Here is a 21,090-nt window from a genome sequence, read left to right as displayed (position 1 = left end):
CAGCTCACCCTGTTGTTCTGTCTGGGACCAAGAAGCTTGCTGTGGGTAATGGAAGAGGAGACTGTGCCCAGGAGAGGGGCCGCTGTCCTGTCTGGTGGGGAGTTATCTTCCCTGGGACAACTGCTCCATGCCAGGCTCTGCAACAGGCACTTACTCACCCAGTCTCATCAAACCCTGCAACCCTGTGACATGGGGACCATATCACCGCATTTTATAGGTGAAGTTAAGGAAACTTCCAAGGTCATCTGGTGACTTGAAGCTAGAACTTGGGCTTCAACCCAAGTCAGTAAGCCCCTAAAGCCCCTGGGAGGAGGATTCTGGCTGCTGCCTGCAGTCTGGGAGGGGTGTCTGAGGGCCCTGAGAGGGGGGCACTTGTATCCCATCCACCAGCCACTGACATCTGGGTGTGGGGTCTCACCTGACCCTCCAGTCCACCCTTCCATCCAGTCCCCGATAAAGGGGATACTTGGGCAGAGGACAGAGATGGGAGACAGGAACAGGTCCTCCGAACTTAGGAGAAGGGCAGGGAGAGGAGAAGTAAGGTGTCGAGGGCAGGGAGGAGACAGGGAAGGCAGGTGTTCAGACAGACTCGGAGATGGTGGACACTTTGTCTTCAAACTTTTGTGTCTTTTCTTCTCTCATCTGTCTTCATGCTTGCGTGCTAAGTCGCTTTAGCCATGTCTGAGTCTTTGTGATGCTGTGGACTGCAGCCCACCAGGCTCTTCTGCCCATGGGGTTCTCCAGGCAAGAATACTGGAGTGAGTTGCCATGCCCTCCTCCAGGGCATCTTCCCGACCCAGGGATTGAACCCCTGCCTCGTTTCCTGCATTGGCAGGCAGGTTCTTTACCACTAGTGCCACCTGGGTAGCCCATCTGTCTCCATGATCTTGGGCAAATGACATCGCCCTCTGAGCCTCAGTCTCCTCACCTGTGAAGTGGGGATTATAGAACTGGTTGCTTTGAGGACTTAAGAGCAGGCTGACCAACTTGTCCTGGTTCTCCCGAGATTTTGCTGAAGTCAGCACCCAAAGTCCCCCATCCTGCAAACTCCACTGTGCATGAGTGCTCAGTCACTCAGTCGTGTCTGACTCTTCTGTGACCCCGTGGACGGTAGCCCATGATTACCAGGACTACAGGGATTTTCCAGGCAAGAATATGGGAGTGGGTTGCCATTTCCTACTCCAGGGGATCTTCCCGACCCAGGGATTGAACCTGCGTCTCCTGCATCTCCTTGGCAGGCAAATTGGAAGGACTGATGTTGAAGCTGAAACGCCAATACTTTGGCCACCTGATGTGAAGAACTGACTCATTGGAAAAGACCCTGATGCTGGGAAAGATTGAAGGCAGGAGGAGAAGGGGACGACAGAGGATGAGATGCTTGGATGGCATCACTGACTCAATGGACATGAGTTTGAGTAAACTCTGAGAGTCAGTGATGGACAGGGAGGCCTGGCGTGCTGCAGTTCATGGGGTCACAAAGAGGCGGACATGACTGAGTGACTGAACTGAACTGAGCCACCTGAGAAGCCCCACAAAACCCCCAGTGCCTGACAAATCGGGAGAGCGGTCACTCTGGGAGAAAGAATGACCTGAGCCTTCAAGTGCCCAGCACACAGCAGCCTCTGTGAACACGCACCCCTGCCTGAATCTGTGTCTCTCGTGGGCCTTCTTGGATCCTCTGGTCTCCATTCCTGTGTTTCCACCGTGTTTGCTCCAAGTGTCACTCCCTGGCTCTCTGACGGTTCCCTGATGTCCTCGTCTCCATATCAACCTCTTCCTCATGTCGCTCGAACATTCTTCCCCCCCCCCCCACCCGTCTCTCTCTGCTTCATCCCAGCCCCGTCCCTGTCCTGTATACCCCACTTCTCCGTTCTCTGCCCTCCTCCTGGTTCTCAGGGTCAGGCCCCCAATCTCTGTCCTGCGTGAGAGCATCCGCTCCGGACCGTGGGCTGAAGAGTCAGGTGGAGGCCCCAGGCTCCCTTCACAGTGAGTGACCCTGAGAGCCTGCCCAAGGCCCTGAGACTGCGCGGAGGGTCCTGAGAGCCAGTTCCGGGTCCGCAAGAGGGACGGGACCAGGAGGGTCCATTATCCAGCCCCACCCACCACCCTGGACCTGGGCCGCTCACCTGGAGAGGGAAGAGGCCTGCACAGCCTGCCTGGCAGAAGCCCTCAGCCTGTCTGGGCTCAGACAAGGACTGACTCTTTCAAAGATAATTTATTGGCCGATACCTCATTGCACATGGTAATAGCTTGTGCTTAAATAATGATAAGCTTGATTGCCGTGCAGTCGTTAAACTTTTTTCCCATTCAGTTTAACTGACCATTTTGTGTGTGGTTTGGAAGAAGGGGGGAGAGAGAGCCCGGTCATTATCCCCGGCCTGAAATGGGAGTTAATTTCTAATGAAGGTATAATTTTATTCCGATGATTTTACATTTAATTAACTAAAGCTACAAGTAATTTGAAATTATATGGTGATGGGGCCTCACTTTGGGGATCACAGGGGGCAGAGAAGGGGAGCTGAGGGTGGGGGGAACAGAGGGGCAGGGGTGGCCAGGGAGCAGGGCTGGGTGGGGAAGAGGGACAGAGGGAAGGGGACCCTGGGTCAAGCAGAGGTGGTTGGGGCCAGTTACTTCTCAACCCTTCTTGGCAGGAAGCTCTGTGGTTTCCACTTTACAGGTGAGGAAAGGAAGGCTCGGAGAAACGAAGGAATAGATGACTGTACTTTGATCTTTCTCCCCATTCCCTCCTTGTTCTGGAAACATCAGCTCCGTCTTTACAGCTCCTCCTCCCCCAACTCTATCCAATGGCACTGCCGTGTTGTTCCATAGTCTTGACGCCGAGCAGCACTGGGTTGGGCCAGTGACACTGTTTCCAGGGATGTTTAAACTGGGGTGTGAGAGAGTCAGGCGCCTTTGATGGCTGAAGGATAAAAGTTGCTTTTCTTTCCTATCTAATTTAACTTCCGTTCAGGTTGGGGCACACATCTGAAGAGGATAGCTGAATGCAATTTCACGTACGCTTTGCACCCATGTTACCATCGCCCAAGAACAAGCTCCCTGGAAGGCTCCCTCAACTCTTCTTTCCAGTCAATGCCTCCCCCGAAACTAAGACCATTGGCTAGTTTTGCTCTTTCTGGGCTTTGTGCAAAAATCTAATAGCACCTGTTTGATGTCTGGCTTCTTTTGTTCTACATTATGTTTAGAAAATCATCCAGGTTGGCGTTATGTTGCCGTAGTTTCGCAGTTTGTCCCTTTACCTCGCTGTGTAGGATCCGTTGTGTGGACTCGCTACCATTTGCTAATTCATTCTCTTGTTGATAGACATTCATGTTGTCTCCGGGTTGGTGCAACCATGGTCATTCTCATCCTTGTTTTCTGGAGGGATGAATACTCACTCTCTTGAGTGTACGCCAGGAGATTCCTTGGTTCTGTACATTTGTCTTTCTCAAGCTTTAGAAAATGCGGCCGCACTATCTCCCAAAGCGGTCCTGCTGCTCTCTGCTCCTCTTACCAACCTCGGAGAGTTCAAGTATCTCCACGTTCTGACACTTTCTGTTGCCAGTTCCTTTATATTTAGCCATCTGGGCAGGGGCATCGTGTACCACTTTGAATTCTCCTGATGACTAATGATGCCGATGACATTAACAGCTCTTCTAGGCTTTCTTGCCCCTTGGATGGCCTCTTCTGTGAAGTGCCTGTTCGAGGCTTTTGGCCATTAAAAAAAAAATAGGGTGTCTGCTTTTTTCTTATTTCTTTCTCAGTGTTCTTTATATATTCTGCTTTTTTACTCTCTTAAAGGTGCTTTGATTGCCAGGAGCTCTTTAATTTTAATGGAGTCAAAAGGTAAAGCTCTAAATGTAGAACTAAAAGGCTACTGTTGGTCATGTTTTTCACTCTGGACAAAAGCCAGACTCCAGCAAATGAAGGAAGTGAAATCCCTGTTCTGAGAGAGAGAAAAAGAATCCTGCCACCTTCCTCATTTCCAGTCCAGCAGCCCCCAGGCCTGGCTCCATCCCTCCCCTCCTGTGGCCTGAACATTCTACCCATCCTTCCATGCTACGATGTCCTTGATTCCAGCATCCTTCCGATAAAATCCCCCTTTAGCTTAAGCTCATTCACATTGAATTTTCTTCTCATGCAACCTGATGATCCCCATTTCACAGAGGTGAAAACTGAGGCTCAGGGAGATGTCATGATTTGTTCCAGGTGCCAGGGCGCTTAGTCTGGGGTTGAATTAAAGCCCCAGCTCACTATGAGGGTGACTCAGGAGACCATGGTGAAGGGTTTGGGGATACAGCAGAGAGAGGTCAGGGTATGGGATGAGAAGGTGGAGTGACTGAGCCCTAGGGACTGAGAGGTGGGTCAGAGGGAAGAAGGTCCGAGTCAGGGATGTGCTCTGGGCTGGAGGCAGCAGGTGAGGTGGAAATGGGGACTCACAGTGAGATACAGGCTGGGAGAAGCCTGGGTAGGGGGTTCAAACTCATGGAACAGACAGTAGGATGGTGGTTGCCAGGGGCTGGGTACAGTGGGAGGGGATGGCCACAGGGCACTCTCTGTTCCATGAGTTTGACTATGTTAGTTTCCACATGTAAGTGAGTTCACAGGGTATTTGTCTTTCTGTGTCTGACTGAGGGTTTTAAGGAGGGAGTTAAGGGGTTCAGCAGGCACAAGGAAGGGGTTCAGGGATGGCACAGTTTCCCCAAAGACAAGGTCCCCTCTGTCTGGTTCACTCCGTACTCCAAGTGCCTGGAACACAGCTGGCCCAGACACAGCTGTTTAGTGACAGTCTGCTGAATGAATGAATGACCGATGGGTGTGAAAGGAGTGTGGACAAGCAGTTAGCATCAGGTGGTCATGGATTCTCCCACCAAAGCAGGGGTGTGAATCCCAGACACACTCAGGAGGGCATTTCCATGGAGGGTGATGAGAACACCTGGGGCAGCAGGCTTGTGAGGTGGGCAGATGTCAAAGAGCACCCGAGGCCTGGGCCAGGGATGCTTAGACTGCCTTGTCTAGTGCGGAGGTCCAGTGGTTTGGGGGCCAGTGGAAGCCACCGAGCCATGGCTCATACAGAGTCAAATCCCTTTTGAAGTCAAACCTGTGGTTCAGCCAGGATTGAGGTGCCTAGGACTGCTCCCAGGATGTGTTTCTGTGTGGCTTGTCACTCAGCATGTTTTCAAGCAAAGTCCTAGCATTCCACTTTGTCCAGAGGAGGCTCCCTAACCAGACACAGGTCAGACGTCTGAGTGTCTGAGCTCGACTGTGTCAGGGCTTGACTGCTGACTAGGAAGGAGTCAGCAATTTGCTTTCATTTCATTTTCCAGCTCCAAATGATTGTGATTGGGCATAATATTAAGAAGAGCTCCAAGGCCACATGTAGGCTCATTGGGAAAGAATGTGGTGATCCATTAGTGATGCCTGCCACAGTCGTGGGTGCAGACCATGGTAGAACGAACTGTGCATTTATTTCCTTGATAAGGTAAGTTCAGACACTGGGTGCTGAGCTGAGGTCAGGAGCCAGGGAGAAAGTTAAGTCAGAAACCAGCAAGTGGCTGAGATCAGAAATTAGCTAAAGACTGAAGTCAGTAACCAGATTATGGAATAATGTCAGGAACCAGAGAACTGCCAAAGTCAGAAGCAGACAGTGATGGACATTAAGAGCCATCAGTGGGATGGTGTCCTGGAGTCCCGTTGAGCCTCTAGGAGCAGGATGCTCTGATACTTGGCATGTCAGCCACGACACATGTGGGAAATTGTTGTCATGCATTCCACTGACCTGACATCCCTCAGCCTGAAAACTTGCCAGCTCTTTCACCTGGTGGTGCCCTATTTTTTGTTTTATAAGAGCTTTTTGGATATAGAGGAAAACAATAGAATGTGGAAGAGTAGAGATCTCTTCAAGAAAATTTGCTATTTAAGGAACATTTCATGCAAGCATAGATACAATAAAGGATAGAATCGGTAAGGACCTAACAGAAGCAGCAGAGATTAAGAAGAGGTGGCAAGAATACACAGAACAGTACAAAAAAGATCTTAATGACCCAGATAACCATGATGGCGGGGTCACTCACCTAGAGCCAGATATCCTGGAGTGTGAAGTCAAGAGGGTCTTAGGATGACTGCAAACAAACCTAGTGTAAGTGATGGAATTCCAGCTGTGCTGTATCAGATACTAAAAGACGATGTTGTTAGAGTACTGCACTCAATATGTCAGCAAATTTGGAAAACTCGGCAGTGGCCACAGGACTGGAAAACGTCAGTTTTCATTCCAATCCCAATAAGCACAATGCCAAAGAATGTTCAAACTACCATACAATCGTGCCCATTTCACATGCTAGTAAGATTATGCTTAAAATCCTTCAAGCTAGGCTTCAGCAGTATGTGAACAGAGAACTTGCAGATGTACAAACTGGATTTAGAAAAGGCAGAGGAACCAGAGATCAAATTGCCAACACCTATTAGATCATAGAGAAAGCAAGGGGATTCCAGAAAATAATCTTCTACTGCTTCATTGACTACACTAAAGCCTTTGACTATGTGGATCACAACAAACTGTGGAAAATTCATAAAGAGATGGGAATACCAGATCAACTTACCTGTCTCCTGAGAAACCTGTACGTGACTCAAGAAGAAACAGAACCGGACATGGAACAATGGACTAGTTCAAAATTTGGAAAGGAGTATGTCAAGGCTGTATATTGTCACCTTGCTATTTAACTTCTGTGCAGAGTACATCATGTGAAATGCCAGGCTGGATGAATCACAAGCCAGAATCAAGACTGCTGGGAGAAATATCAATAACCTCAGATATGCAGATGGTACCATTCTAAAGGTAGAAAGCGAAGAGGAACTAAGCACCTCTTGATGAAGATGAAAGATGAGAGTGAAAAAAACTGGCTTAAAACTCAACATTCAGAAAACTAAGATCATGACATCCAGTCCCATCACTTCATGGCAAATAGATGGGGAAAAATGGAAACAGTGACAGACTATTTTCTTGGGCTCCAAAATCACTGCTGATAGTGAGTGCACCCATGACATTGCTTGCTCTTTGGAAGAAAAACTATGACAAATCTAGACAGCATATTAAAAAGCAGAGCCATCACTTCGCCAACAAAGGTCTGCATAGTCAAAGCTATGGTTTTTCCAGTAATCATGTATGGATGTGGGAGTTGGATCATAAAGAAGGCTGAGCACTTTTGAATTGTAGTGCTGGAGAAGACTTGAGAGTCCCTTGGACAGTAAGGAGATCATACCATCAATCCTAAAGGAAATCAACCCTGAATATTCATTGGAAGGATTGATGCTGAAGCTGAAGCTCTAATAGTTTTGCAACCCTGATGAAAAGAGCCGACTTATTGGAAAAGACCCTGATGCTGGGAAAGACTGAAGCAACAGGAGAAGAGGGCAACAGAAGATGAGATGGTTAGACAGCAGCACCGAATCAACGGACATGAATTTCAGCAAACTCTGGGAGATACTGAAGGACAGAGGAGCCTGGTGTGCTGCAGTTCATGGAGTCACATGACTTAGCCACTGAACAACAGCAACCAAACAATCCCCCCACTTGAAGTATAAAAGTCAGTGGTTTTGAGTGTATTCAAAGGCTTGTACAACCATTACCACGATCAGTTTTAAAAGATTTTCATCACCTCAAAAACAAACTCTGTGCCTATTAGCCCTCCCCATCCCTCTCAGCCGCTGACAACCATGAACTTACTTTCCGTCTCTGTGGATTGCCCATTGTGGACACTTCATGTAAACGGAGTCATCTAACATGTGGCCATCGGAAACTGCGTTCTTTCACTCTATTTAATGTTTTCAAGGTTCACCCGTGTTGTCACATGTATCAGAACTTCATTCCTCTTTATTGTTGAGTAATACTCCATCATTGGATATATCATCTTTTGTTTATTCATTCATCAGTTTGATGGACATTTGGATCTTTCCACTTTCTGGTTATCATGAATAACACTGCTATGAACACTCATATACAAATTTTTGTGTGGACATATGTTTTCATTTCTACTGGGTATCTACTTAAGAGTATAATTGCTGAGTTACATGGTCATCCCGTGTTTAACCTTTTGAAGAACTGCCATTCTGTTTCCCAAAGTGGCTGCACCATTTTGCATCCCCATCAGCAGAGTATGAGGGCTCCAGTTTTTCCAAATCTTTGCCAACACTTGTTATCTGTCTTTTTGATGGTACTCTATGTGGGAGTGACCTTGCGTTTTATTGTGGCATTGATTTGCATTTCCCTAATGGCTAGTACGGAGAAGGCAATGGCACCCCACTCCAGTACTCTTGCCTGGAAAATCCCATGGGCGGAGGAGCCTGGTGGGCTGCTGTCTATGGGGTCACACAGAGTCGGACACGACTGAAGCGACTTAGCAGCAGCAGCAGCAGCAGCAATGGCTAGTAAGGCTGAGCATTTTTTTTCACAGGCTTATTGGCCATTTGTATACTGGCTACTCAGATATTTTTTTGGTCCAATTTAAAGGTGGGTTGTCTTTGTGTGGTTGAGTTGTAAGAGTTCTTTATATACTCTGGATTGTTGTTGCTGTTCACTTACTCAGTTGTGTCTGACTCTTTGCGACCCCATGGACTGGAGCACACCAGGCTTCCCTGTCCTTCACTATCCCCTGGAGTTCACTCAAACTCATGTCCATTGGGTTGGTGGTATCATCCAACTTCTTTCGCCCCCTTCTCCTACTGCCCTCTATCTTTCTGGATACCAGACCCTTATCCGATATATGGCTTGCAAATGTTTTTCCCGTTTTGTGGTTGCCCTTCCCTTTCTTTTCAGACATATATTTATTTGGCTGTGTTGGGTCTTAGTGGCGGTGCAGGGATCTTCGATCTTGGTTGCCAGGTGAGGGATCTTTAGTTGCAGCAGGTGGGATCTACTACCCTGACCAGGGATTGAACCTGGGCCCCCTGCATCGGGAGCATGGAGTTTTAGCCACTGGACCACCAGGGAACTCCTGATTTTCCCTTTCTTCACAGTGTATTTTGAAGTCCAAATTTATTTATTTACTTATTTATTTGATTTTTAGTTCTAGCTTCCTGGTCACTACAGCCACCACCAGGGCTGTGTAACCAGCACCGTAATTCCAGGAAGCAAGCAGACTCTTTTCCCACAGTATGTTCCAGGTACTGTATCGCTCTGACTAATGGAGAGAAAAGCTATCGACATTAACCACACTGCTCCAGGAAGTTGCTAGTGACATTCTGTTGACCATGGTACCTAGAACAGAAACTCCTCAGAAATCACCTCTCAAAAGCTATCATCAAAATATGATGTCCTCCTTATTTATTTTTCATTTGGTTACTGTGCTTTCGACGTTGTATCTAACAAACCATTGCCTGATCCAAGATTTGCATGAATGCTTTTCTTCTAAGCATTCTAAGGGGGCTTCCCTGGTGGTTCAGATGGTAAAGAATCTACCTTCAATGTGGGAGGCCTGGGTGCGATCCCTGGGTTGGGAAGATCCCCTGGAAGAGGGCATGGCAACCCACTCCAGTATTTGGGCCTGGAGAATCCCCCTGGACAGAGGGGCCTGGTGGGCTATAGTCCACGGGGTTGTAAAGAGCTGGACACAACTGAGAGACTTTCACTTTTTATTTTAGGAGTTTTAATTTTAACTTTTATGGTGTTTGATCTATTTTGAATTAATTTTTGCATATGATGTGAGATAAGGGCCTACCTTCATTCTTTTACATGTGGATCTCCATTTTCTCAGCACCATTTATTTTTGAAAAGAATATTCTTCTTCCATTGAATTGTGTTGGTACTATTGTCAAATGCCAGTTAACCTTAAATATGAGAGTTTGTTTCAACTCAGTTCAGTTGCTCAGTCATATCCAACTCTTTTCGACCCCACAGACTGCAGCACGCCAGCCTTCCCTGTCCATCACCAACTCCAGGAGCTTGCTCAAACTCACATCCATAAAGTCAGTGATGCCATCCAACCATCTCATCCTCTGTCGTCCCCTTCTCCTCCTGCTTCAGTCTTTCCCAGCATCAGGGTCTTTTCCAATGAGTCAGTTCTTTGCATCAGGTGGCCAAGGTATTGGAGCCTCAGCTTCAGCATCAGTCCTTCCAGTGAATATTCAGGACTGATCTCCTTTAGGATTGAGGGTTTGTTTCTGGACTCTCAGTTCTATTCCACCGATTGTGTGTCAGAACTCACACTAGGTACCATACAGTGTTGATTCCTATTACTTTGTAGTAAGTGTTGAGATCAGATAGTGTGAGTCCTTCAACTTTGCTCTCTTTCAAATTTGTTTTGACTCTTCTTGTTCCCTTGCATTTCCATACAAATTTCAGGATCAACTTGTCCATTATGCAAGAATGAAGCTGGGAGTTTGTTAAAGATTGCATTTAACATGCACATCATTTGGGAGATATTGCCATTTTTGAAATATTGCCTTCCCATCCATGAATATAGGCTATCTCTTCTTTTATCTAGATCTTATCTACTTTCTTTAAACATTTTATAGTTTTCAGAGTATTGCATTTCCTTTGTTAAATTTACTCCTTAGTATTTAACTCTTTTTGATTCTGTTGTAAATGGGATTTTCTTAACTTCATTTTTTATTTGTTCATTGCTAATATATAGAAATACAGTTGATATTTGTATATTGATCTTATATCTTGCAACCTTGCTTAACTTTTTATTAACCCTAATAGTTTTTTTTGTGTGTGGATTTCTTGACATTTTTCTATATGCAAGAATTTTCTCATTCTCATCTACATATGAGACAGTTTTCTTTCTTTCCAACATGGACGCTTTTTATTCCTTTTTCTTGCCTGACTGCTCTGGCTAGAACTTCCAGTACAGTGCTAAATAAAGTAGGGGGAAAGACATTCTTATCTTGTTCCTGGTGTTAGGGCAGTGAGGGTTGCTGGGTGAGGGAACAGGTTTAAGGGAAAGGGAATTAGGACCTGAAGGATGGCTGAAGGTCATGTGGCAGGTGGCAAGAGGTCAGGATTTGGGAGCTGGCAGTTCCTGGGCGATAACTGCACCCTGAGAGAGGACCCACTGCCCAGGACCGTGTGTGCCCTGGGAGGACCCTGGGGAAGGACTGCCTGGTTGGGGGGCTCCTCTCTTCAAGCCAGAGCCTGCGTCCTCCTCCAGAGGGCAGCCCCATGAGACCATCAGTGGGCGGTGGTCAGGGCATGAGATAGATCTTTCTGCCAGGTTTGGGGAGGAGACTGACTACCAGCCAGAAGTGGTAGCTGGATAGGGGTGGGGGACAGTGCTCAGAGCTGGACATTCATGCATTCATTCATTCAACAGACATTGATTAAGCACCTACTATGTGCTACCTTGATCTAGGTTCTAAACAGAAATGGTGACAGACAGTGAACAACAGAGACAAGGAATGAGTATATTACACAGTTCCTTAGGGACTTCTTAGGAATGGCAGAGATGCCCTATTCCTAAAGATGGAACCAGCCCCTCCCTGGTGGTCCCTCGCCTGTTCCCCCTTTCCTGCCACTTTTCCCCATCACCCCTCTTCCTCCTTTCTGTTTGGGAAATCACCCCACTGCCATCTGCAGTGGCCATCTCCTGGGTCCTCACTGAAAGGGCACAAGGATGGCTGCTGGGGTGGGCTGGGGCTCATTCTAGCCCTGGGGAGGCACAGTGCTGGGCGTGGGCAATCTCTGTTGCCATGATGCGGGGTGCCGCTTCCTTTGTGCCCCACTTATCTGCCAGACACAGCCTGAGGGACTGCCATGGGCTCACAAAGGCCCTGCCCTGAACTGAAGGACTCCCCAGGGCATGGGGATGAGGGTGAATAGCAGCATCTGGATAACTCACCTGGGAGGGGCAGGCTGCTCCTCCCTGTGAGCAGCATCCCCACACAAGGATTGCACACGCATGCGTGCTGCTTCCAGCAGCCCTCTGAATCTGCATGTGAGTGAATTCCTGAATGGATGTGTATATTCCTTTGCAAGTGCATGTGTGCCCGGGTTCACTGTGTGTGCATGGATTGTGTGTACATGGATTGTGTGTACACGGCAGTTCACAGGTGTGCAGGCCTCTGAATTGTGTGTGTGTGCCTGCATGTGAGTGTATGTGTCTGTCCATGACTACAAGAGGATGTGTGCTTTGACCTGTGCCTCCCCATGACCACCTGTTTGTGGTCTTGTATGTCACTGTTCGACTGTGTACACGAAAGTCAGCACACACGTGGCAGAGGTACAAGGGCAAAGTCTGAACTTTCAGGATGTTCTGGGTCAGGTTTTCCCTGGTAACGGGTGTGCCTGAGGTTGCAGATTAGGAAGTAAAATGTGGGGCAAACCTGGACCACAAGGACTCTGTGCGTGAACACGTGTGGCCAGAGGACAGGTGTGCGTGCCACACCACCGTAATTGAGTTCTCGAAACACTGTGGTTCCTGTCCTTCACCCCCGTGCTCCAGTATGGCAAACAGTCAACTACTGCTGCCCAGCAAGTTTTCCACACTGAAGAATGCGGAGGGTCACCTCTCTCCTCCCACCCTCTACCCCTGGGGTACCTGCATACTAAGTTATCTCGCTCGTGTCTGACTCTGTGTGACCTTATGGGCTGTAGTCTGCCAGACTCCTCTGTCCATGGGATTCTCCAGGCAAGAATACTGGAGTGGGTTGCCATGCCCTCCTCCAGGGATCTTCCTGACCCAGGGATCGAACCTACATCTCTTACGTCTTCTGCATCGGCAGGCAGGTTCTTTACCACTAGGCCCACCTGGGAAGCCCCACCTCAGGGGTACCCTGGTTTTTAAGAACTTAAGGTCCCAGGCAGTGGCCTCCTCTTCTTCCTCACCTCCCCCAAGCCCAGGCTGGGGAGAGGTGAAGTGGGGGATGAGTATACTGAGTGGTGGGCAGGTAGGTGGTGTAGGAGATATCTGGCAGGGCAGTGGCAGCTGTGGGGCTTAAGAAAAGGCCCAGGGTGCCACTCATGGAGCAGGGTCTGAGGGGTGAGCGGGGCTGGGGACCCCCTTTTGGGGAGGAGTTCTGGGTGGGAGGGGCTGGCAAGGAGGGAGGCAGTTAGTGCAGGGAAGGGGCGATCAGGGAGGCCTGGAGAGCAGGAGCCACAAGGCCCTGTGCACCGCGAGACTTGGGTTCGTGCAACTTTCTTGCACCTGTTCTTCACAACTGACTCCAATTTACAGATGAGGCAAGTCAGGCTCGTGGAGCTTCATCCCGCTGGTCAGCCCAGACCAGAACGGCCAGGCCACAGACCCAGGGCTGGACCACGGCCCCAGCCGAAGGGACAGGACATTTCCCGTACTCAGAGGTGAGGTCCTGGACTAAGAGGTTGGGGTGAGGGATGGGGTGGCCCCTTCAGAGCCCCAGGGGGTTGCTTTGAAACAGAGCATCAGAGACATGTGAAGGGAGAGAATTTGACCTGCTTGGGTGGCGATAGCCACTGGGGACACCCATACAGGGGCCAGTGAGAGGGGCCTGAGTGGACAGGCTTCCGAGCCCACCCGAGACACCCTCTGGGGACGCCCAGAAAGACTTGAGTGTCTCTGGGGGTTGGTGAAATACTGCAACATGCAGGTGAGGTGGGGAACCAGCAAGAATCATGTACTGTGGCTACTGTGACCTCATTTATGCACACAAGCAGGGGTGCTGGGGCATTTGGGGGTTCCTCACTCAGGCTGGAGGAAAAGGGGGTGCCACAGTCAGAACAAGCCCCTTGGGAACTTGACTCTGGGTTCAAATTCCAGCTCTGCCTCCCCCACCTTGGCCAAGTATGCCTCACCAACCACTCTCAGCCTCAGTTTCCACATCTGTAAAATGGGGCTAATAATACCATCTCCCCTATAGCAGCAGTCCCCAAGATTTTTGACCCCAGGGACCAGTTTTGTGGCAGAGTTTTTCCACAGGTAGGGGTGTAGAAGGGTGATTTCAAGATGCTTCAAGCACATTACAGTTATTGTGCACTTCATTTCTATTATTATTACATCAGTTCCTTCTCAGATCATCAGGCATTAGATCCCGGAGGTTGGGGACCCCTGCCCGATAGGACTGTTTTGAGGCCTTAATGAGATAATCGGTTCAAAGTGCTCATTAGAACAGGGCCTGCCAGGGAGGACAGACAAGCCTGAAGCCTCTGTCGAGTGGACTGTACTCCCTCTGCACCAACCTCCAGGCCAGAGGTGTCACCCTGTAATTATCTTTCGGGGCACAGACCCCCATGGTATTTCTGGTGAGTTTATGAGTCTGGGAGATTAGCTGCTCTGAGAAGAATCTCGTCCTCCCTGGCCTGGGGAGGGACAGGGTGCCAGGGTGAGCTGTGTGTGGAAGTGGCTGTGAGTGATGCTTTATGGGGCCTGTAAAAGCTGCTGACCCCGCTCCTGGACTTAATGAGATGAACAGGGCCGTGGCAGCCTCCAATAACCTGCAACTCCAGCTGAGCCCAGCTGACCCGACACGGGGCAGGGACAGGCCTCAGCTCTGCCCTGAGACCCGGCAGGTTAGGGTGAGGGTACGGAAGAGGGGGACAAAGAGGCCCACGCCCCACATTCTGGGGTGCAGGAGCACTGGACACAGACCCCAAGCCCTCCCTGCCCAGCTGGGGCGTCATGGGTGCAGAATCAGACAGACCCAGGGCCCGTGGGGTCTTGGACAAGCCAGTTCTTGTCCTGGGCCTGTTTCCTCTTCCGTGATGCAGCGATTAGAATCCACATCTGTGGATTGTCCTGAGATTTGAGGAGAAGAATGAGTGAGCCTGGTGCCCAGAGCCAGGGCCCCAGTAAAGTGTTGATAGCTTAGGTCCTCAGGGTACTCCCCGCTTGGTCCCTCAGCCGAGGTTCGTTTGCATTTGGGCCTCTGCTCCCCAAAATGAACTGGGGTGCAGTGCGCCTGAGCTGGGGGATGAGCAGAGGCTGTGCTGCTTGTCTTCAAGAATGGAGAGGAATGTGAGGGGTGGAGGAGGGCAGACGGTGGCAGGGCCTACGCTCAGACTACGCACCCCGCCGCCTGGGTGGAGTGCCAGCGTCTCTCTGGGGACCTTCTGCCAGGCTGGCTGGTCAGGACAGGACATGGTCCTTCCACTCAGCCATGCTCATCTCTCTGTCCATCTGTCCAGGGACCTCTGTCAGCAAATGTCCCTTGGCACTTCCTCAGGGACAGCCCCTTACAATCTGTGTTTTTTCCAATCTTTACGACACTCTGTGCAGACAAGGAACCTGAGGCCAGAGGGGCCAAGCCCCTTGACTGAGTAAGGGGCGGATGTAGAAGTCCACCCCATCCAGTGCCCTGTGTCCTTGGCGCCCCCTGCAGGTTTGGGCTGGAATAGAAGGGAAGTGGGGGTTGGGGGACTTCCCAAGCATTAGGTATCTGCCCCTGCCTGGCTCAGCCCTTACAACTCAACCTCAGCTTCCCTGCCCAGCACTCCAGGTCTCCATGGGGGCCAGATTCGGCTCTGAATCTGACTCGGTTTTTGAGCACTCTCTGTTCCTCTCTTCTGCCCCTCCCCTCTTCCCCCCAGCTTTTGTTTTCTAAACAGCAGGGCCAGTGAGGGTCTCCATGGGGGGGTGAAAGCAGTGAACACACCAAGGGGCCATCCCCCCAGACTCCTCCCTCCTCTCTCCCACCTTGTCAATTGCTCCTTCGCCCACTAACTTCAAGTCTTTTTTTTTTTTTTCCTTAAATCAAAGTCTGAGCAGTCCTCAGACCAATGCATTGCCTTAAGAACATGGAAGAGATCCCACTTTGAGGGGGCTGGCCTGAGAATCCCATGGACAGAGGAGTCTGGCAGGCTACAGTCCATAGGATTGCAAAGAATCAGACACTACTGAAGCGCTCCCTTTGGGTGGGACGGGGCTGGCCCTCCTCTCTCTTGCTCCCTCAGCTCTGCTTCTGATGTGACAGACAGTCCCTACTTTCCCACAGGGTGTGTGGGAGGACCTAGTGAGACCCAGAAAAGCCCCTAGAAAAGGGCCTGGCACATAGTAGGCCCTTGGCTCAGGGGAATTCTCTTGCTCTGACCCCAGCCCAGGCTCACCCCCAAGATGGCCTCCAGCTTTGCATGAGGGGTGGACTCCCTGATTCCACTGCAGCTTCTTTTCCAGGCACCGTCCAGCAGCCAGATCTGCCCTCTGGTGGAGTCTACTGAGGACCTGGGTGGTCCCAGACCTCCTCCCAAGAGTGTCCCTTTGCTTATGGGGATGTAGCCCCAGGGGATGTCTGTATGTGCTCACCTTTGGGGAGGCAGTGTGGGGACAGCCTGTCTCAGGGCCCTCCCACGTGGCTTGCACCTACCCTGCCCTCTCCCAGGCAGGCTTCCAGACCCCAGTCAGTCACCCCCCACCACCTGATGGGACCCGGACTATCTAGGACTCATCTAGTAAGACTGATCGCGTCCTATGAAGCAACAGAGTGCAGTGGTTGGAGCCTAGCTTCTGGTGCTGGGTTGGCTGGGGTTCAAATCCCAGCTCCTGTTTCCAAGCTGTGTGATCTTGGGTAAATTGCTTAACCTGTCTGTACCTCACACACCTAAAATTTGCCCCCCACTGATGAGGTAATTGCCCCACTGTCCCCACCCAACAGAGGAGGAAACAGTGGTCTCACTGCCTGATTCCAGAGGCCTCTGCTTACTCAACCCAGCCTCCTAACCAGAGGCCACAGGAGGAGTCTGTTACTGGTGGGAGGTACACCAGGCGGGGCCATGGCAGGGTGGGGGTCTGGTCTGGCTGTCCCTCAGAGGCCTGGTGAGCCCTGGCCTCACCAGAGACCCAATTGGACGAGAACTCCAATTAAAGGTAATTCCCCTTTTTCCTACCTTGAAATTCCTATTGATTTCCTCCCTAAATAGAAATTCCCATTGATTCCTTGTCTGTTCAGATTAGTGTCCTTGGCTGTGGCCTTCAGTGCATAATATCTCCCCGCTTCCACCCAGGCCCCAATAACTCTCCCCAAGGTGACCCTGCCACCCCACCCTGTGCTGGGCCCCATGGCTTCCCAGCTGGGCTGGGGGACAGTGGGTGGAGAGGGGTCCTGAACAGGGCTCTGGCTTCCCTCTGATAGCCATCATCCTACTTCTGCCCTTAATGGAGATGAGGAGGGGAGCACAGATGGAGATGTCACTAGACTTGGACATGGAACCACCTTGTCGGACCTGCCTCTGCCCATGAACTGTTGGTCTGTTGCCCCACGGAGACGCACAGAGGCATCAGTGCCAGGCATGAGCTGCCCGCATGGTCCAGGGGGCAGCCCCGCCCTCCCCCAGGCTCCTCTGCTCAGACTGGCGCACAATCACTGGCTGTTACATTTTCAGTTTTGGGAGCTTGTTGATGTCACACTGGTAGCTTGAAATCAACCATGGTGGGAGAATTTATACCATGTAAATTGGCAAATGGAACCACTCAGAGGGCCTCCTGGGTGGCGCCAGTGGTAAAGAACCTGTCTGCCAATGCAGGAGACATGAGAGACCCGAGTTCGATCCCTGGGTCAGAAAGATGCCCTGGAGAAGGAAATGGCAACCCACTCCAGTATTCTTGCCTGGAGAATCCCATCAACAGGCTGTCCCAGAGCCTGGTGGGCTACAGACCATGGGGTCGCAAAGAGTTGGACACAACTGAAGTGACTTAGCACCACTCAGGGTCTCTCTCCTTTCATCCCAATTGTGAAAGAGAGCCTGTTCTTAAGCTTTACCAGCACACCACTGCCCCAGACTCTGTCGCCCGCCTCTCATTCCTACCCAGGAACACTGGGTGCCTCTAGCTTTCTGAACTTTGGGAAGATCCCTTGGAGGAGGGCATGGCAACACACTCCAGTATTCTTGCCTAGAGAATCCCATGGACAGAGGAGCCTGGCGGGCTGCAGTCCACAGGGACTGAAGTGACTTCGCACCAGCTTTCTGAGCACAGTGATTTCCTTCCCAGCTCCCTGCCTTGGCCGTGCTGTCCCCTCTGTCTGGAATGACCTCCCCATCCTTTCCTCCATGGGGAGATCCTTGATGACCCTGCTCGATTTCCTTTCTCTTCGTGTCCCTCTGCAAGGCCTGGGCTGGGTATACGGGGTTCAACAATAGGAAGACAGGCAGGCCCCTGTCCTCAGGCAGCTTGCAGTTGGGGGCCCAGGCTCAGAGCCAGCTGGGTCACCAGGAGCTGGGTGGGCTTGGGCAGTCACCGTGCTCCTGCAGCCCTCGGTGCCCTCTTTGTGCAGTGGGTCAGAACAATCCAAATCGTGGTCACCCCTGCCCCTGGGAGCAGGACCGAGCCTGGTGTGGGCTGGTGTCAGCTGGCTGAATGCTCTTACCCACGAGGAGATACTGATGCCTTCCTCATTTTTCCAGGAGGAAGATGAGACATAGAGAGGCGAAGGAACTGCCCTGACTCAGGTGACACTGCTGGTAAGTTGAGGGGCTGGGATTTGAGCCTGCGTGCATACCCCTCCCACCCCTGAGGGCCGTCGGCAGGGATGAAGCCCACCCTGTGTCCAGGAGGACACCTGGTTCTCCTCTGGAGCGCTGGCCAGTCTGGGTTAGAATGATCCAGGTCTGGCATGCCTCTCCCACCAGTCTGGGGCTTCCTTCAGGTGGGGGTCTGCATCTGATTCTCGTCTGTCCTAGTGTCCAGCCTGGGGCCAGACACTGAGGAGGCAGGAGGAAGAATCTGAGAAGTGGTCTCGGATAAGGGTGAGCAGGTGACTGGGGGAGAAGGAGGGTGCTCAATCACTCAGTCGTGTCCGACTCTTTGTGACTCCATGTACTGTAGCCCACCAGGCTCCTGTGGTAGGCTACAGAGGAAATTTCCAGGCAAGAATACTGGAGTGGGTTGCTATTTCCTACTCCGGGAGATCTTCCTGACCTAGGGATTGAACTCGTGTCTCCTAGGTCTCCTGCATTGGCAGGCAGACTCTTTACCACTGTGCCACCTGGGAAGCCTGAGGAGGGAGGAGGAGGCATAACTCGGCTGGCCCCCCAACTCCCAGCCCCCACTTAACCCTGTGGGGGGACCCTGCCTCATGCAGTAACTGCTGCCTGCCTCCGTTCCCCTACCACTAGAACTGGAACCTGGAGCCGCCCCCAGCTTGTACTGGTTGGAGGTAAAAGGAAAGAAAGGATGGTGATGACAAAGGATGTTTCCTGCGTACCTAAGGCGTGTTTGACTTTTGATGTTTGGTGTTTCCACATCAGCCTTCTCATGTGAGGACTGCCGAACCCAGGAAGTCCACCTGGACCTTCAGACCAGGAAACTGGCATGTCCAAAGTCACGTGAAAGTAATTTCTGGAGTGTGTGCTTTGAGTCAGACCTGCCTGACACTGGCCTCTGCATCACCAGGGTCCTGTAATAGCAAAGGCAAAAGTCCTGTGGTCCCTCAGATCTGGGTTCAAAACCCAGCGCTGCTTCCTGCATATGCACCATGTGATGGGGACAGGTGACATCAATTCTCAGAGCCTCAGTGTCCTCAGATCCCCTTCCCCTGGGCTGGGGCCAGAATCCAGGGAGATCTGGTTTGTAAGCCTGTTAGTGCTGAACATTGCCCAGCATAAGGGCTCTGTATGGGATGGCTGTTCTTCCCTCTCTTCTCAATGCCGTCCAGACCCTACCTGGTCCCCCTAACCTCTGAGCTGTGCTCAAAAATGAGGCTGACCTCCTAAGGAGCCTGGACCTTCAAGTCTCACCCCTGCACCTGGTCCAACCTCACACTTTGACCCTCTCGGCTTTGGGCTGACCTCTGTCCAGACCAACCGTGACTTGAGATGGTTCTAAACCAGACTCGATGGGAATAGTCCCTTGGTCCCTCCCATTGTTCTACTGATGGCTCCGGATTCCAGGGCCTCCATCCCTGTAGGACTTTGAGCCTCGGTCCTCTCTCTGTTAAATGGGAACAATTGTACCTACCAGGCTCACATTCAGGGCCTAGGGAAGGTGGTGGTGTTGGTGATGGGGGCAGGGTGCTCAGCAGAGTGGTCGCCACAGCCACTGGGACCTCAGGATCAGGTCCTAGGGGCAAGGTGTCTTAATGACTGTTTTAAGAGCTGAGGTTTATGGAGTGTTGAGGATTTTCCATGCGTGGTCTCCCCATATCCTCCAGCAACCCCATGAGGCTGCTCCTATTAATATCACCAGACACAGCTGCTAAGAGGCAGGGGTGGGGTTTGGTTACTCGCCCCAGGGACCCCGCTCCCACCACAATACAAATCACAAAGCTTCCCCTGTCTTCCTGTAAAGCCGATTCTCTGTCTGATGTGCAGACATTTTTGTGATGGGTATAACCTGATTATTTCCCGATTAATCACTCACCATAGCTAATTCACTCTTCCCATTGATCCCAACTCCTCTGGAAGGGTGCCCCCCTCCGTCTCTAAGGGCCACCCCGATGCTGATGGGCACCTCTGAGAGTGCCAGGTGGGGATCTGGTTGAACTTGCTGAGGTTCAGTTGGTTGCAAGAGGGCAGGTTGTGTGGGTGGCAAAGGCCATGGTCTGTGCAGGCCTGGTGTGGGTGGCATCCTCGTTTTACCTGGCAAACAGTGACCCATCTGGCAGCATCACTGGAACCCCCCACCCCAAATAGTCACCCATTCTTTCCACAGATAGTGATGGAGCACCTGCAGAGTGCCAGGCCTCGTGCAGTGCATTCCCCTACGAAAAGGCCGCCTGGCTACAGCTGTGTGCCTGTGTCTGCATACGGAATTTGTTTATATTCATTCACTGACTCATTTGTGGAGCATAGACTACGTGTAGATAGATCTGTACCCTCACAGAGCATCTCTCCTGGTTGGGGAAACACATGATAGACAAACACCTCGATAGGGTCGACTCCGAAAGTCTCCAGGGCCGTGAGCGACTGGGGTGTCAGGGCTGGCTCTCTTGAGAGTTGTTTTTGGAACTGCGAAGATTTCAGGGGAGAGCATTCCTGGAGGAGGGAACAGCTAGTGCAAAGGCCCTGAGGTGGAAATGAACTTGGCTGAGACCAAAGACTGAAAGGCCAATGTCTGGATGGTGAGGGCCCCATTAGTGGGAAGACAGTGGGAGCTCAAGTGCAGCCGCTAAGATTCTGCCTTCCGGAGTTGGACCTGAAGGGCTGATGGGCTCAGGAGGGCTGGCGTCCCCTGAGGCCAGGTCAGACTTACCTTC

General features: G+C 51.1%; 1 long non-coding RNA gene across 6 annotated transcripts in view; it reads left to right on the top strand.

Moving 5' to 3' along the window:
• LOC147362529 (uncharacterized) overlaps window positions 1-21,090 on the top strand; it is a 115,246-nt gene that overhangs the window by 58,508 nt on the left and 35,648 nt on the right. For 5 of the 6 annotated variants that reach the window (XR_015135740.1, XR_015135739.1, XR_015135738.1 and 2 more), the window contains 2 exons: window positions 13,167-13,291; window positions 18,302-18,358. This is a non-coding gene — a long non-coding RNA (uncharacterized LOC147362529). Of the gene's footprint in view, window positions 1-5,324; window positions 5,480-9,059; window positions 9,157-13,166; window positions 13,292-18,301; window positions 18,359-21,090 lie in introns of all 6 variants that reach the window. The other variant, XR_015135737.1, reaches the window with a different exon arrangement.

This window comes from Bos grunniens, chromosome 11 (genome assembly GCF_055505025.1).
Source record: "Bos grunniens cultivar Pamir isolate PY7600 chromosome 11, Bosgru_T2T1.0, whole genome shotgun sequence".
Taxonomy (NCBI): Eukaryota; Metazoa; Chordata; class Mammalia; order Artiodactyla; family Bovidae; genus Bos; species Bos grunniens.
This window is presented reverse-complemented; position numbering and strand designations above follow the sequence as displayed.